Here is a 17,552-nt window from a genome sequence, read left to right on the forward strand (position 1 = left end):
AGTTGGCCATTTCGGGCCGTTGCAAGCTTTGAAATAAATATATATAGTTACACATGGCAAAGTGTAATTTGCGGTACACCCACGCCCACGCCCAGGATATTATGCTAATTATTATGTTAATTAATGCGTCTGAATTTAACGCTGGAAACATTTACATTTAACGGGTTACATACCCGAATACCGGGGAATATTTTGGAGGGAGGGGATGATGCCTCGGGTAAACGCGTTGTCTGTAATAGGAATTTTTTTTCCTTTTCTTTCTTTTCTTTTTCTTTTTCAATTATTTTCGTTATTATATTCCAAAATTCAAATTTGGGAAATGGATCGTAAGGGATGAATAATTCTGTGATTTTCCACGTAATTGTTCAAAGAGGAAATATTATAAAATATTTCAATCCTGTTAGAAAAACAGGATACAATTATAAATAGTCGAACGTAATTTGCTATAACATCAGCGTTCGCTATCGATTTATATAAATCGCAGGGAGCGTAAGTAAGTAAAGTGGCCGCATTTATACGTTAAGTATAATGCTCGTCGAACATCGTCGCCTCGTTTTTCCCGATAACAGTCAATTTTATAACTCTATTAAGAGTAAATTAATGAATTCTGTCCGTAAATATTGACAACCAGGTAACCTTCTCGATCGAACGAAAAATAAGATTAGATAAAAAACGCTTCCTGTATTATGTTTTTCTATTATGATCCGATGAAAGGCGATGAAACACTCTCTAAAAAAAGGGAAAAAAGAGGGGAAAATGGAAAACGAAACGTTAAAATAGATACTTTGCGAATTAAAAGCTTTTTACATCTCGTAACGAAATTAAATTACCTTTCAATAAATATTCGATCATTTTGATACGTTTCACTCATCGGGAATTAATTTATTTCCTCGTTTCGAAACATTTATTAACCATAATTTTATCAAAAAAAAAAGGAAAAAAGGAAGTTATTCTAAATTTAAACATACGGCAAATTACCAGTTCTAAATCTAATTCTAAACTACGATATGTCGAATTATTTAATCTTTTTGTCGTTGCAATTGATTTTTCAAATTTTCTTCAGAAACAAGAAATTCCGTCTCGCCTCGAAAGTCAAAAATTCAATCGCGCGTAATCGGAAACGATCAAGAACGATCGTCTCGACATTTCCACGATATATAATCTCATTTGACAGCAACGTACTAATTACACGCTGCATTCGACGTATTTTATATATATATATATATATATAATTGTATCGATTGGTGATTCTTATACCGGACCGCAATTCGTAACTATCCACGATGAAATCGATAAAGCGTGAAATTGAAATTTCAATTCGGGCCGAGCGTTGAATACAGCCCCGTGCCGCCTGTCGCTGCTCGCGAACAGCTCGTCGCATCTTTCCGTCCGATTCGAAAAAGAAGAAGAATTAAATTATGCGCGAGCTCCCCGCGAGAACGATTAAAACGGAAGAACGCGATGCGATAATAATAGAAAATACATTCCGTACGACAGAGAATTTCACGTTCACGGGCTGAGAACGTGCGCACACGACTCGCCAATTACAGGTCCAACGGACACGTCCCCGAACTTCCAACTTCCATCCCATCCGCAACACGGTTTAAGATACAGTTCAATTAATTAAACCAAATCTAATTTAGCTTGATTAAGCTAACGATGTCTAATGTAGTTTAATGTAATTGCTTCGGTCGGAGAGAGGAGGAGGAGGAGGTGGATCACCCTCAGGTCTCTTTTATTCTATCGATCTTTCATCTCGCGCCTCGACCTCCTTCGCTTCCGCTCTTCTCCCCCCCCTTCTTCGCGAAATGCGAAAGCCTTATTTGAATATGTATTATCACATTACCGATGTAGGTCTTCGAAACCCGGATGTAATATGTTAATTGACGTTTAAGCGATCCCCCAAGAACACCCTCCTTGCCCTCCTCCTCCGCTCTCTTTCTCTTTCTCTCTCCCTCGTTAAATGCCGTGCGGACTTCTTTCATTTCGTTCGAGGATGGTGGAGGAGGTAGCGGCACTTGGGTACAAATTACGAAGTTACCCTGATTCCTTCGTAGTGTTCCTCGAGTGTTTACCTTTAAAAGAATTCCTTTCTCGAGCTTTCTCCTTCCGCGGCCGAATTTTAAACGCGGAAATCGTGGGTCCAGACAAAAGTCTTTTCGAGAGGAAAACGCGTGACGCGTGCTTCTTCTCGCTCGGAGGAAATTTTGCAATTTGCGAAGAAGAGTCGGAAAGAGTTGTATATAAAACGGGAGGGGGGAGTTATAATTTACGTTATCTACGGCAAAGCTGGGAAGCTACGTGTGCAGCAAATGTAAAATGAAAGCCACCTTTTGATAGCCCCGCGCAAAAGCGATATTAATGAGCTTGAGTGAATGCAGGTCAACCCTATCGCGCAGGCCACCTACCACCCCTTCCCCTCCCGTCCCCCAGTGAAAAACAGTGGAGAAATACGATAGTTGGCGTTCGACGTGATACCAAAGTAATTTTCGTCCGGATGTATTCTTTATCATTTTATATATGTGTATATATATATATTTTTCATTCCGTAGCAGCCGTGAAATTAGCGATGTGCAATATTTTTTCCTTCTTTCTTCTTCCTTTTTCTCCACCCTCCCCCATCCTTGTCGAGTTTCATCGTAACCGTGCACGTCGTAACATTTTTCGGTTAATTTTTCCGCGACGCGGGGGTGAAAAAAGAGAGAGAGAGAGAGAAAAAGAGAGGAAAAAGGATTTTTTCCTTTAATTTGCAGAAACTGTTCGCTGCGATACGCTGCGGGGAAACGGGTTGCGATATTAAATTAAAAGAACGTTGCGTAAATTTATTAAATATATATATATATATATATACACACGCAACGTGAATGATGAGGTAAACAAGGTGGAACGGGAGGTATAAGAGAGTTGCAGGAAATTTCGTTTGAATCGGGGAGAGTAGGGAATGAAAGAGAAAACGAACGTTGAAGAAAAGTAACGTAGACGCGCTACAGTACACCCTACTTCCCTTGCTTTCCCCACTTTTCGATCCGAGTCTTTCAAAACCTCGTAGCTTGTACGTTGTTGCAAATAAACCCTCCCAATCGTTTTCTTAAAAACGATCGCCTGATCAACTGTGGATATATATATATATTATCGCGATAAATTTGAGATAAAATTGGGGAATGGAACGAAATCGAAGAGAGAATTTGGAAAATATATAACACTCGTAGAGAAGTATTCGATGGAATTTGATGATTTTTCGTCTGGCTTGGAAATAAATAAAGTTGGCGAAGAAAAAAAAGGATGCACGCGTGTAATGAAAATTGGATGAACGAGGGAAAAGAGAGACGCATGGATGGACCATCGCATCGCGTATGCGCCTCGAAGCTGTAGAAAATGAATGGCGGAATACAGGGGTGAATATTCGGGAAAGATTCGCTCTTAAAAATTGATAGATTTCAATCACGTGCTCTATTTCGCACAGTGCTCAGTGGATAACCACGCTCATGGATACGAGGGGAGGCAGTTATAAAATTTTATTCCCTTCTCGAATATTCGTCTTCTTTCGAGCGTATTGAAAAATCTGTTTTTCTTTTTTTCCCCCTCCCCCTCCCCCCTTTGTCTTGAATCAAAATTTCAAAATCTCGCAAAACAAATCTCTCTCGTTTAAACGTCCTGTGTAACGCGTTTTATTATTCGTTACGCGCGTTAACAATATTCACATCCGCACGATATTTCACCGCAATTTCTGCACATCCGTATGTTCATTACGATTTGCATATCACCTACCATCCTCCTCCCCCGCTGTAATCCCCATTAAAACATTATACCGCGGAGAGAAAGGAAAAATATCGTTTGAAAAATCGTCGACAACGTGAATTCGATACACGTGAATCGTTCGTCACCTTCTCGAATCGTCAAAGTGTATAACAGCTCGGCTATATTTATTCCTCGTCGTCCTGGCAACATTATTTTTCGTCGCAAATTAAAATTGCGGGCTTGCCCCGCCCCCCCCTTCCCTGCATCGAGACATCCATAACGCGACTTCTGACAAGCGACTGCGCCAGATGGAACAATATCGATAACTCGCTTAGATCGTCAGAGCGCGAAAGGGAAACGTATTGTTGAAATTTAATTAAAACCAATTTCGAGCACCACTCGAAAGACGAGTGGTCTTATATCGGCTGTAACCATCTTTTGCCCCCTCTCCTTCCCTCTCCCCGCGGCTCTGGGGCCCTCTCCGTTGCCCCAGCTAACGACGGAGGTAAAAAACGAGATCTAGTGGCTAATTAGCAGACCTTCGGTCGTTCGAAAAAAAAGGAGGAAAAGAAGAAAAGGGAAAAGAAAAAAATCGGTGTACACCGAGATTCCTCCGTGTAAACTTTGATATCTCTCTCGTCCACCCCCTTTCCTAGTTGAAAAGAACAATAAAAAAAGAAAAAAAAGGAAAGAAAGAACGATACTCCGTGAAAAGTTGTGATGGGTGTACGTTTAATACCTGATCGACGCGTCGTTTGAAATATTATTCTCAACCTTCGATGCCAATTAACCGGGGAGATTAATTTTAATGGATGTATTTAGCGAGATTTATATAATTTTCAATCTTCGGAAGAAAGAGGATTTGTTTCGATTAATTCCTTTCTTTTCCTTTCCTTTTTTCCTTCTTCTTCTTTCGATAATGATAATATCAAAACCGATGAATTTCTCGTTCGGGATCATTTTTCGAAATACGCCGGAAGCGAGTTGCATCATGTATTAAAACCGTTTCCGTATTCCGTATCAATAATTGTCGCATTAATAATCGTTCACTTGTCCCAAATAAATAAAGATAATTGAATAATTCGATAAAGCCGTTACTTTGCATATTAACGTAACGTAAATAGATTACACCGATACACTCCACCGAGATAAATCCCCATAGATCGGCGGGGAAAAAATGATCGGCGGCGGTTTGTATCAATCATCCGGGAAGAAAGGATGAGGCGGCCCTTTAACGAGGCGGGGGTCTGTTTGACGTTGTATCATCGACGAGAGATAAACTAATTGCAAAATCAATTCTCGTAATAAAGTGCATATATTTATAATTGTATACACGCGCCCCTCCATATAAATATTAATCGATCCAAGTGTGCCGCGGGTATATGGCGGCCGTACACACACCTCGGCGAATACATGCGTGCATCTACTCCCCTCCCTAGTTATTTCATTATATACATATATATAGGCGAAATTGCACATGTTGTCAACATGACAGATCGCCCACTTATTTCCGATCGATAGACCGACAAAGGTCTAATCAACCGTGCTCTCGTGTATTCCTACGTGTGCAGGGACCCGGCCAGTTTCAAGCAAAATTGGCGTCGCACATTCGTTAGAAAGGAATGGAATACCAATTTCCATTTCCAGGTATATATATCTCTCCGAGCATCCGGAAGAAAATTTGTAAAATTGCAAGAGATTCGGAATCTTTCGTGAAAAATCGCGAAATAATCGGCACATTCGACGCGAAAATTCATCATAAATAATTCGACTCTCCGACCCGGAAACGAGAATCTTCTTCCAACCTATTGACCCGGTTAATACAGAAAGTAGCGTATCAATTTATTATCCTTGGAGGGTTTCCAGCGGGAGAAAAGGGTCGCCGAAAATTCTTCTCCCCCTCGAAACAGCATAAAAAGGAATCATAACAACAAGCGGAAACATATCCAAATCCATTCTCATCGAACTCGGCCAACGAAACGGCCGATTCGCGCCATCCTTTTACATCTAAGCCTCCGTCACGTGTTCGAACACAATCGAGTTTTGGGTGAGCGACTCTTTTTTTCCCCCCCCCTCTCTCTTCTTTTTTTTCCCCAGTATTAGCAGTGGCCTGTTTTTTTTTTTTCGAACGGGTATCGATCCAGGCGGCGAAGCTGCGTCGAGCGGAATGAGGCAGGCACAGTCTTGCGTAACGAACTGAGCCACGCCGGCACAAATAATGGGGGTTTTGTTTGGCGAACGGGGTAATTCGTTTATCTCCTTTTTCCAGCAATCCGCCGCCGGACAACACGGGGCCACGGCCACGGAAGAGAGGGGGGTCCAGCCTCGAATCAAACGGAATTACATTGCATTCGTTTCATCTGATCGTAAACAGTTACGTGTTAACAAACGCCGGATACGAGGAGGAGGTAAAGACGAAGGGAAAGAAGAAGAAAGGTTCAACCTGCTGGAAAGTCGCCGCGTGGATCGTAGTTATCTCAAATTAATAAGGAGCATTGATTTGGAAATTGGTTCCTTTATCCATCTTTATCTCTTTGTTGTGGGAAAGGGTTAACCCTTTGCACTTGATTAATAAATGATTTTACACGTTTCTTAACGCATTGCATATTTACATCTCGTTTCTACGAGGAATTAAAAACGGTCGAAACGATAATAGGAAAAGGCGAGACGAAATAAAGCATTGCACAAAGGAGAACGCTTCACCAGATATGAAGCATTATTCGTATTTAAAATTACTGTGATAAATAACAGTTAAAACGTAGAAAGACCTGCATAACAAATAAATGATGTAAGAAATACTTTATAAACGCGAGTTAAAAATACATGCGTTGTATACTCTTCCTTTGAGCGCTCAAAAATGTGCGGGCTCTGGAGTTGTTAACGATAAAGGAACCTATCTATAAATTGTGCTCACATTGAGGAAGGATTAAACACTATTTTTACACGTTCCGTTGAAACAACGATCGGGATCGTGGATCGAGGAGCGAGGATCGTACAGTATGTTACGCGCTCGATTATTATATACGTAAGTGGGCCAACTATTCGCTCAAAGATGATATCAAAGCTATCAGGTATTTCATTATGACCGGCAACTTCCTTCTGTAAATAATTTAATCCCAAATTGGATGGCAAATTATCAAAAAATTCGTAAAAAAATTCTCTCCCGATTAGAAAATAGGAAAGTTTCGAAAAATTCAACAAAACGTATTGTCCCATCGAATTAACGATTCCACAAAATACCAATAATAAGATACACAATGAAATGCAAACCTTTTCACAATTCTCGATCGGAGGATGATACCCTACAAATCCCTAAGTAGCTCGGTACTAGCTTATCGCCCCTCATCATCCGTAACTCGGTGCCGATCAAGTGCTCAACGACGACAGTTCCAAAAGAAGAAGAAGAGAAAGAAGTTGAAGAATAGAAAGAGGAATAAGAAGAAGAAGAAGAAGAACAGTCCTATTATAATCCAGGCTGATTTAAAACTGAACCGGCGGCTCGGTCGACACTCCACAAAATGTCACTCTGAAACTGTGATTAATACGGCGGCTTATTGGTGAATCGTGGTCATGTGTGCGCCATTCGTGGCGCGCATTCACGTACCCGTGACTGTGATGCGGTCGCAAAGCGGTTCGAATTTCTGCCGCCACCCTCCTCCCTCTCTCTGTCTCTTTCCGTTCTCCAGCCACCGGTGAAACCGGTGGTGTGTGCACGCGTGCACGTCGTATCGTTTTGGACGTAGCCGGGGACATTTGCTGACTGGCGTTTGGTCGGGATTACCCAAACCTTCTCGGTTTTCCTCTCTCTCTCTCTCTCCCTCTCTTTGAATTACAGCAAGTCCAATTTACAAGCATCGGTACGAAACGAATGCAAAAATGAATTGGACGTCATGAGCGAGCGGCCAAGCCCGGCGAGCGAAAAAAAGGGCGACACAATGGCGGCGGTGAGCGGCGAGCAGGAGAGAGGAAGGAGATCCCGTCTCTGGCCACTTTTAAATGGGCTCGTGCACGGGGGAATACGTCTTCTTCGTGGACGGATAATAATAATAATAATAAAATGTTGACTCTGTCCGCCAAATTTTTTTTTTCTTCCTTTCTTTGTTACTTAACATTTTCCCTCCGATATTTCCGCTCCTCCTCCCCTTTTACTTTTCGACGTTGATTTTTTGAAACATGTACCAGGATCCTTCCTATCTTTTTGTATATATATATATGTATATGTGTGTATGTATATGTTTCTTTCTCTATTTTTAGGATAAAGTTACAACGTTCTGTGTACTTTTTTTTTTTTAATTTTTTTTTTAGAGATTTATTAATAGAAAAGCCAAGCGCAAACGAGTGTTCGTTGTATTTTTACAACGGCGGCGTTTCGTACTGAGAAGGTGCAATTTGCAAAGGGGAATTAATAGGGAACGGGGGCAGATGTAAATTGGATATCGTGAGTGACCGATCAATTAGGGATGGATTACGGAACGGTAAAAGAAGAGGCAATAGAGGCGACGAGCGAAACGGACGAGGAAGGCATTTAAATCGATTCGATCGTAATCTTTTGAAAAAACTCGCCGAAATATCGAGCGTAAAAATTTGAAATAAAATAAACGGGAAAGAGAGTGGGAGAGGAGAAGAGGCTTTTAACAAAGCCTCCCGTCGAAATGTCGAACGTGTAAAATCCTGAAATAAAAAAAAAAAAGAGAGAGAGAAAGGAGAACGAAGTGAAAATACAACTCTGAAACGACTCAAGAAGCTTCTTCTTGAGTTTTTCTACTTGATTCGAAACTATAATTGGTTAATTATAGGTCGAGTTCGCGAAATTGGACTGCAATATCGAATAAATTGATCTCGTTGACGTAACGCGAGCTCGCGTGAAAATTTAAAGGCTAGCAACGATGTTGGGTTGCAGCCCTACAGAGGAGAAATTGCGTTCAATATCCTAATGTTTCTCTACGTCAACGATTCGTGGCGTAAGCTATATCTTTCTTTTATTATTTTTACCCCAACAATTGGAACAACTTTCGACGAATTTACGAAGAATTGGCGCGAGAGGAACGCGCGTGAAAATTTACGTACGTAACGATTTCTTCTGATCGATCGTATATCGCGATGAAAGATGAGAAAAAGAAGATGAAATATATAAATTGAACTCGTACGGATGCTAGAGAGTTAAGATTCGTTTCGTATAAAAATGTCCCGAAAATGTGGAAACATCGAATAAACCGATCAGATCGTCCGAGTAATTTTTCAAGCGATGCTTCTCTTTGCGAAAACTTCGTTAACGAGTTATCAAGAAAAAGAGAAAAAAGACTGCACAAATCATAAAGAGCAATCAAGCCGGGACACGAACAAATTCGAGGGATGTACACGTCGAAGAAAATATTCTATCGAGTATTAACGGATAAATATATTTATTTTTTTAACGAAAAAAAAACTACTATCGAATCGCCTCTATCGCATATATCTCGCTCGTCGCGCAATGAATAAAACCGTGAGCGAAAGTTATATATTGCTCGAAGAAATATTGCTGTATAAATTATCCCCAGAAAAAGAATTACAGAATTATTTATTACCGACACTTTTGAGTGTTGCAACATTATTATTTTTTAGATACCCTCTGTCTAATTTGCATAATTTACCCGTATCGTGATTACAAGGATGAATCAAATTGCACAGTGACGCACTTGAAATAACGATAATCGCATTAAATAATTTCACAGCGTCAAATTAAACTGGAGGAATTCGAATTAATTACCAGGGATGGACACGATGTTAAGCGTGTCACGTGATCGGTACAATAAAATAAAATATTCCATTTCGCGGGGGGAAAAAATCAGTGTAGCATTTCATTTTGTCGAGCGAATCGTATCGAAGAAGGTGAAACGTATTATGAATCAATGATTTAATTTTTTATCCTTCGAGAAAAGAAACGACGCGTTACGTTATCGGCGGATAAACGCGTATTCTATCTATATATATATATGCGCGAAACAGAAATACGTTATATGTATATATAAATGCGATTAATTTCGATATCTATAGAATTCAATAATCATATAAAATTATGAACAGATTTTCAATACGTGGCCAAACACACATATACGTACAATTGTGTACGGTACGTATATATATAGAACGATAATACCGAATTCCAATGAAACAATGCCGAAAATTTGCCCACTAATCGCCGTTTATACCTCATATTTGTAGCCCGTGTGGTTTATGCTTCCCTCTACGCATGCACACCTGCATATAACCCGCTCGTTTGCGATTCAGCAATAATTATTAGTATACAAAACAGGGGCACGCTGGAAATGTACATACATGTATATGCGGTTCTGTAACCTACATATTATAAAATTACAGGAAACGAACGTGGATCATAATTAAAAGGGATATTGAAATAATTAATACGGTTTAAAAAAAGGGGGGGGGAGAGGGAAAAAAAATTAATCTTTAAGTGGATTTATGAAAGTTGATAATTGAAACGTAATTAAGCGCTCTTTATCGAAAAAAGATAACTTTGTATTATTTAAATTTTAAAATTAACGAGGAAATGGAAAAAGTTGCTCGTTTTTCTGTTAAATATATATATTCTCCATAAATTAAATTATTTATTTTCGTATTTTACATATTTTGCACTTTTTCGAAAAACATCAAGATCGATTTTTTATTTTTTTTCTTCTTTTTTTTTTTTTTGTTCACTTTTGAACGCATAATGATTATTCGCAAAGAAAAATTTAATTTGATCGAGAAAATTGCGTTGAAAAATATTTTTTACGCGTATAATTTTATACGAAATTTCCATTCGTTATTATTATCCTCTCGTCACTTTTAGTTCCATTAATTTTATTCATTCGTTAAAATCATTTCTCTCGTTATTGCTTATAGAAGACGTGGAATTTTTGAAACAATTACGTTTTATCAATTATATACAATATAATTTATAATTTCTTTTTTTTTTTTTTTTTTTGAAAAGACAATCTCACAAGGGATTGTGAAAATTCTTATAAACTGTCAAAATCTTCTCCTTTAACCACAAATATTCCAAACTCTTGGTTAAGTCACGCATCGGCAGAGTTCGAGACGTGATAAGTTTGCAAAAGCGAGTTTCTCGAACTGACGCGGAAGTTATGGCAGTTTCCAAGTGGTAAACTTGACAGATTATACAATAACTTTATGATTACTATTACACGGATTAACGCACAATCTCGTTGGCCGTCGAGCAGCTAAATTCTCACCCCATTAACGTTACTGTCGAATAACATCTCACTAAAAATAAAAATAAAAAAAAATATATATATATAAATCGAATTCGTAAACAGTTGACGACGAAAAATACATTCACATCCTCTCCATTGCGAAATCCATTTTCTCGAACAATCCCAAAAGTGGCGATGATCACGAAACGAACAAATACATAATATATCTTTTCTATAATTTTACCAATCGTAAAATTATCCACGAGCAGATTAAAATCTTCCAATCTTTCCCCCCGTTCCATCGCCTCCAAATGATATATCAATCGTGGAGAAGTTAAAAAAAATAACACCACTCGTTCCACTCATTTTCCGTCGATTTCTTTCTTCTTCGCGAATCTCCTCCTCCGCAATTGGACGATAATAATAGGCTGAGTTGACGGCGAGGAAGCATAGTGGAATACATTAAAATCTGGGTAACGGGGCGCGACAAATTTATTTGTTGACCGAAGAGATGGAGAAAGAGGGGTGGAGAGGGAGGTGGAGGCGCGTAGGGTGGGAACAAGCGGTGTTCCCGCATCGTGCGGCTCTCATTTGGCTTCTATTGTCCGGGTATCGCTGAGCCCGGATATCGGCTACAACGCGTACCGGTTGATTGTAACATAAAAATCTACATTTTTTCTCTCTCTCTCTTTCTCTCCTCTTTTCTTCATTGCCGATATTGTACGTCCACTCGAAAAAAGAATACAGTTCCCCGTGTCTTTTCTGCGCGCGACAGCTTATTGGATTCATTGCGCCCCCCGTTGCCCTTGGCATTTTTCATTTTTCATTCCCTCCAAATTACTTTCATCGTTTCACCAAAAGAAAAAAAACGTATAATATATATAAACGCTCGTCTTCGTGTTTTTTTCCTTCTCTTTTAAGAAAGAAAATGGATAAAAGACAAGAGCGGAGTAAGTATCGCGCGGCGGAAAAGGAAATTTTGGAGAGAAAGATTTATTTTCACGCGGGATAGCGTTGCAACGCCGCGCGAGAAGATCCTCTTGAGTGGAGAGACAAGAGAGAAGAGCGGGTAGAGGGGAGGAGGGAAACTGGAAATAGAGTAAAGAAAATTCGAAAAGGGAAGAAAGTTCGGAAGGGGGGAGGGAAGAGAAAAGATTTTTTTTGAAAAGTGCAGCAACGCCGGCCAAGAGACGGTGTCAGTTCTTTTAAATATTCTCATATGAGAATATGAATACACACGCTCCCTTTTCTCCACTCCCTTTTCTACTCTGATGGAATAATGTTCTTCCCACAAAAGAACATGTTCTTCCCTTTCGGTCTTTTGGACCAACGGTCTTTTTTCTTGATCAAAAAAGTAGAGGAAGAAGAAGAAGAAAAAAACGTTTCCTCCCTTTTCCTTTTCGCAATAAACGTATTATAAATATATCAACACCCGCGATAATAAATTTATGCGATCCGATCGTTGGAGCGAGCTCGTTCGATTAATTAAACGACTTGTTTCGCGAACGACAGTCGAACGTATATGATGTAGGTAAAAGCAAGTCGGAGCAAGTTGGTCGGACGACAACGCCAGACTTGTCACGGAAAAGTCTCGTTAAAAAAAAAGTGCACGTGTCATCCGTGCACGTAGTAACGAGTTCAAAAGCGGGAGTGTTGTTTGCCACCAGTGTTTCGCCGACATGATCTACATTTATTTCTCTCTTCCTCTCTCTTATCCTCCGTCCCTCATCGCATTATCGTTCGTTTCCAACGGAAAAAGAAACATCCGAAAAAATCGAATCGCGTCCAACATTTTATTATATTTAATTATCATCGTGCGAAACGATGCCGAACCCCTCGCTATTAAATTACCATTAAACCGATCCTTCAACGGCTCGTATATTTCACGCGAAACCTTGAACATCGCAACATCCACTTTCCCACCCACCACCGAATCCACCCTACACCCTTTCGATCTAATATGATCCTTAATACGATGCACACGGAACGTGAAAACGGAACCACTCCCTCCCCCTCTCCCTCCTTACACGTTATTACACACAAAATCACGTATATATATATATATATTTATATATATATGCGCATAAGCAGGGAGAGAAGAGGTAATACACGACGAGGCGCATCTCGTTCCTCGTAAATCAATTAATCACTGTATACACACACACACGTACACACATATAAAGGAGAACTATTTTTCTTCCCAACGAAATTTCCTTACGAGATTTATGACCACTGCTGCCACCCTCCCCCCTTCCGTTGTATTATCTACATATAAGGTCAGCCTGGAGAGGTGGGCCGAAAGGAGGAGGGGAAGGTTAGTTGATTTAAATCACTCTATTCGAAAACGTCCCGCCAATGCTTCATCTGCATTTAAACAGTTATGCGCAGCAAGTTTCGCACGCGTATCCCCCACGTAACGCTGCAATTTTCGTCCTATTTTCACAATATGCACCCCTCCCTCCTCCCTTGTAAAAATATCCCCGAACTAATTCCAACGACTGGAGGGAAATAGTGGAGGGAATGCGAGGATCAATGAAAACTGAAATTCAAAGGTTTTAACGTCCCATCGTGTCGGGGAGAAAAAAATGTCAATTTTCGCCTGATTTGTGATTGTATCAGGTGTGTCGATAATTAATCTCGGGATGAATTTATTCCTCTCCTTTCTCGCCTGTCGCCGATCCCTATCGACAAACTCGATTCGTTCTTTCTTTATCAATTATAATTGCAAACAACGGAGGAGGAGCGCTTTTGAATATGTAAAGAGTGTAGTTATATATTTCCCCTCCCCTCTCTTAAACCGCGGTTCTCCCTTCCACAATAGCCGAATAATTAAAAAAGGGATCTTTTCGACTCGGATCTTTCCTTCTCTTTCAAGATCCACCCCGCTTTGCTTCTCCGCTCTTTCGAGCTAAAATTAAACAGATTATTATTGCATTACATATATTTCTGCAGCATTTCCAGAAGGATGGAGATATAATTTTTACAAATGGAGGGAAAATCAGAATTCGACTCGGGTCCAAATCAAATGTTCCGGGAAGCGTAACTAACCGGAAACAAACACAGAGAAGCCCCCCGTGGTGGTATCAATCGCGTTTGATTCATTTGTTTATTCGACGCGCGAATTTTATCGATGAGAGTTGGATAGAAGAAAAGAAAAAAGAAGAGGAAGAAGAAGAAGAAGAAGAAGAAGAAGCGTCTTTTTCCACCTCCTTCTTTACTCTACAAACATATCGATTCAACGTGTCCGCGTTGCGTTTCTACAGGGCGAAACAATGCGCGATGAGGTTAAGAGATAAAACGGACGACGAGGCACGAGTTAATGGCGCCTTAGGATTGATTCACCGACAGTCAGTCACTGACCCGACGTTCGACGCTCGGTTCGAGCCGAATGCTTTGAAGAAAGCGAATAATTTGGAATCATCAGTCGCGACGGAATGTTTTAAAGATAAGCGAGAAATTTCATCTAATTTCTTAATTTCCCTGGCGGCCACAAAGCCAAACCTCTCATCGATCGATTCGCGTATCGCGCCAATTACGGGGCAAGGTGCAGAGAGTCGTGGAAACTCTCGTTTTTAAATATGCAATGCGCCTTGGATACGAGATATTTTATTTAATATCAAATTTTTAATAAACCAGGGGGATGAATAATTCCATCTCTTCCTATGATTTACAATTTACGCGGGCATTTTAATAATTTGTTTTTATTATTGTTGGCGTGCAATTGTTCGTTACGCGATAACTTTGGGGAATTCGTTCGAAATTGAAAAATCGAGAAATTATTATGAATCAAACCGGAGGAGGAGGGGGAGGGGGAAGAAAAAAATATCCGAGTTGCATCAATTAATATTATGTTTCGCGTAATGGCACAGTCCAATTTCGTTCGATATTCGTTATTCTAGGTATCGGTTTTTTTTAATTGGCATCCTGACCTTAAAAATTCGATAAAAGTATTATTTCGATAATTGTCGGTTATTTTTACCACCTTTTGCTTTTTTTGATGGTAATAATAAAAAAAGAAGAAGAAGAAGAGGAAGAGGAAGAGGAAGAGAAGGAGAAGAGATATATCTCTTTATTTCTCTTGGTTTGTTATGAAAGTGACGTAGAGATAAAAAAAAATTGTTGCATTAAATCAAGAGTTATGGTTTATATCGGTATGATTAAAATAATAAATGGAAAATAATTCGTTCAAAGGGAATTTTAAAAAGATCTAAGCGAACACTACAGAGGAGAGGAGAGAAGGTTATATCTCCAAGTAGATGAGAGGTTAATTAATCAATTTTATCGCCCTTTCATACAATCAGCGCTCCGTTCCTCTTTCGCTCCTCTCCTCTTCTTATTCAATACTTTATCTATCTAATTCCCATAAATAAATCTAACTGCCCGCAAAAAGAAAACAAAACAAACCAAACCAAAAAAAAAAAAAAAAAGAAAAAAGGAAGAAAAAGCGAGAACTATAAATCGTTCGGAACAAAATCGAAAAAAAGGAATTCACATATCGACAGTTTAATTAAGATTCAATCGAATCAAATTAATTCCCGATATTCCAGTGACCGATTAAAATCCCACTATCTATCGTTCTACCCTAACGTTATCTCATCGAATAAATCATATTCCTCTCCTCTATCTTATATTTATATTAAAAAAAAAAAAAGAAAGAAAAAAAGAAAAAGAAAAAAAAATCTCTAGAAATACATCCCAAGCTCGTACCCCCCTCCTCAAACGGAAGAAAAGAGAGAAACATATATCGATCCCGAATTGTATAGATAGGGAAGGAGAAGAAATATTCATCGTTCGATATAAATCGCTAATTGCCAATTAATTAGTAATCTATTATATCCGCGCGTGTCGCACGATCGACCACCACTACCATCACCACCACCACCACTGCTATTGCTGCTACACGTTTCACGGAATCACGCGAGTCGTATTCCTCTTCTTTCCACGCGGAGGAGGCGGAGGGAGGGGTTAATTAACCTTTATCGTTGACAATACCACTACTAATTCCACTCTTTGATTCCATATCGCCCCCCTTCCCCCCGACACCGCCTGCCTCCGACCCATCTGCCCCCATTGTTCTTTAATATTGTATCAAGCGCGGGGAGGCGTGACGATGAATTCGATTCAGCTTTTCACCCAGTAAATCGTTAAATTTCCACTCAATCATCCGGCCTATTGTCACAAACACGTTACGTACGAGCCTACGTAAGCAAATAAATACGTTTGGGATCAGACAGCGTTTGCTTAGACAGCGACGAAAAAAATAGAGAAGAGAGGGGAGGGGGAGAGAGAGAGAGAAAAGAAGAAATGAGATTAAAAAAAATAAAAAATAAAAAAACACGCGTCACGCACATGAGATATCGCGATTGTACGTGATTGGAATAATAATGATAGATTTTTCCCCCCTTTTTTTTCTTTTTCCAATTTTTGATCGATTTTTCGTATATAGTATTGGAAAAAGTATCTATTTTTTTTTCTTTCTTTCTTTTTACTTTCCTCTATTTTTTGCTCTCGTTTTTTATACCACGCTCACGTTGTCGTATACTCGTGTGCGTTGTGAAACGATTGTCACGGAGGGGTTCGTAAAATACCTGCTCCCCCCCTGCTGCTCGATCGCGCAGAGTGTAATCTTTAATTAACCGGGAATAATGGTAACACAGTGACAATCGCTATAATAGTTATCCGGTTCCACTTGTATTTGCGTGCTGTGTAACGAGTTTCGGAAAATTTGAAGCGGCAATTAAAACTATTACGCACATTATCGTTGTGTAACAAGCATAGGTTGCACAGGTGAAGGAATCGACTTAGACGTTTATCGGGGGAATTGGTATTCTGACGATCGAAATTTCGAAGAGACAGCCGAATGAAATCCGATTCCGATCCGATTCCATCGATCGTATCTTAAAAGACACGATCCCTTCCAAGAGGATGAAAATATTTGGATCGTGGAGGCGTGACGGAGAAGAATTTCACGGGGATTAAAAATCGACCGATCATTGAATCGGCCTCTCTCCGCTCGTTTTCAGGAAAAGATCGATCGTCGGTTCCGTTCGAGCGGATATTCGAAACATTTGGGACGCGTTTGAAACCCGGCTCGCGCCAAGTTTCCTTCTTCGCTCGGGACATAATCTCGGGGGGTTCCCCGGGGGAGCTCGATGGAGAAAACGCCCTAAGTGATGGAGTGGCGCAACGGTACAGGGAGCCGGTAAATACTCCTATACACGGATAACCCAATTGCGGCCGGCTGCCTGGAGAAAATCTATCATTATCCTTCAATGATCCTTCTTCCCGTCCCCTCGATTAAATTGGATAAATGATGACGAGCTTACGAGTTTCATATTTATTTACTCGGCTAACTAACACGTGAGTAATAGATAGACGCTTCTTCGGAAAGCTTCTAAGCTTTTCTCTAAATAATCTCGATTTCTAAGAATCCTTTATTCGAGCAACACCATCTACTCTTCGAAACTCTTCTATGGGCGGAAATCTGAAAATGACAAATAGATAAAATTACGGAAAAATGTCGAATTATTGAATTATTCTTCTCTTTCTCGAGTTACAAAAAATTGGAAAATATTCGAATCACGTTCTCAAAGAATGTTGAAATATAAATGATTCGCCAAT

The 17,552-nt window shown here is 39.8% G+C and overlaps 1 protein-coding gene across 4 annotated transcripts in view; it reads right to left on the reverse strand.

Annotated features, from left to right (window-relative positions):
* Positions 1-17,552, reverse strand: part of LOC107999747 (lachesin-like) — a 195,600-nt gene that overhangs the window by 84,932 nt on the left and 93,116 nt on the right. The window lies entirely within an intron of this gene.

The sequence above is a fragment of the Apis cerana genome, linkage group LG16 (assembly GCF_029169275.1).
Source record: "Apis cerana isolate GH-2021 linkage group LG16, AcerK_1.0, whole genome shotgun sequence".
Classification (NCBI taxonomy): Eukaryota; Metazoa; Arthropoda; class Insecta; order Hymenoptera; family Apidae; genus Apis; species Apis cerana.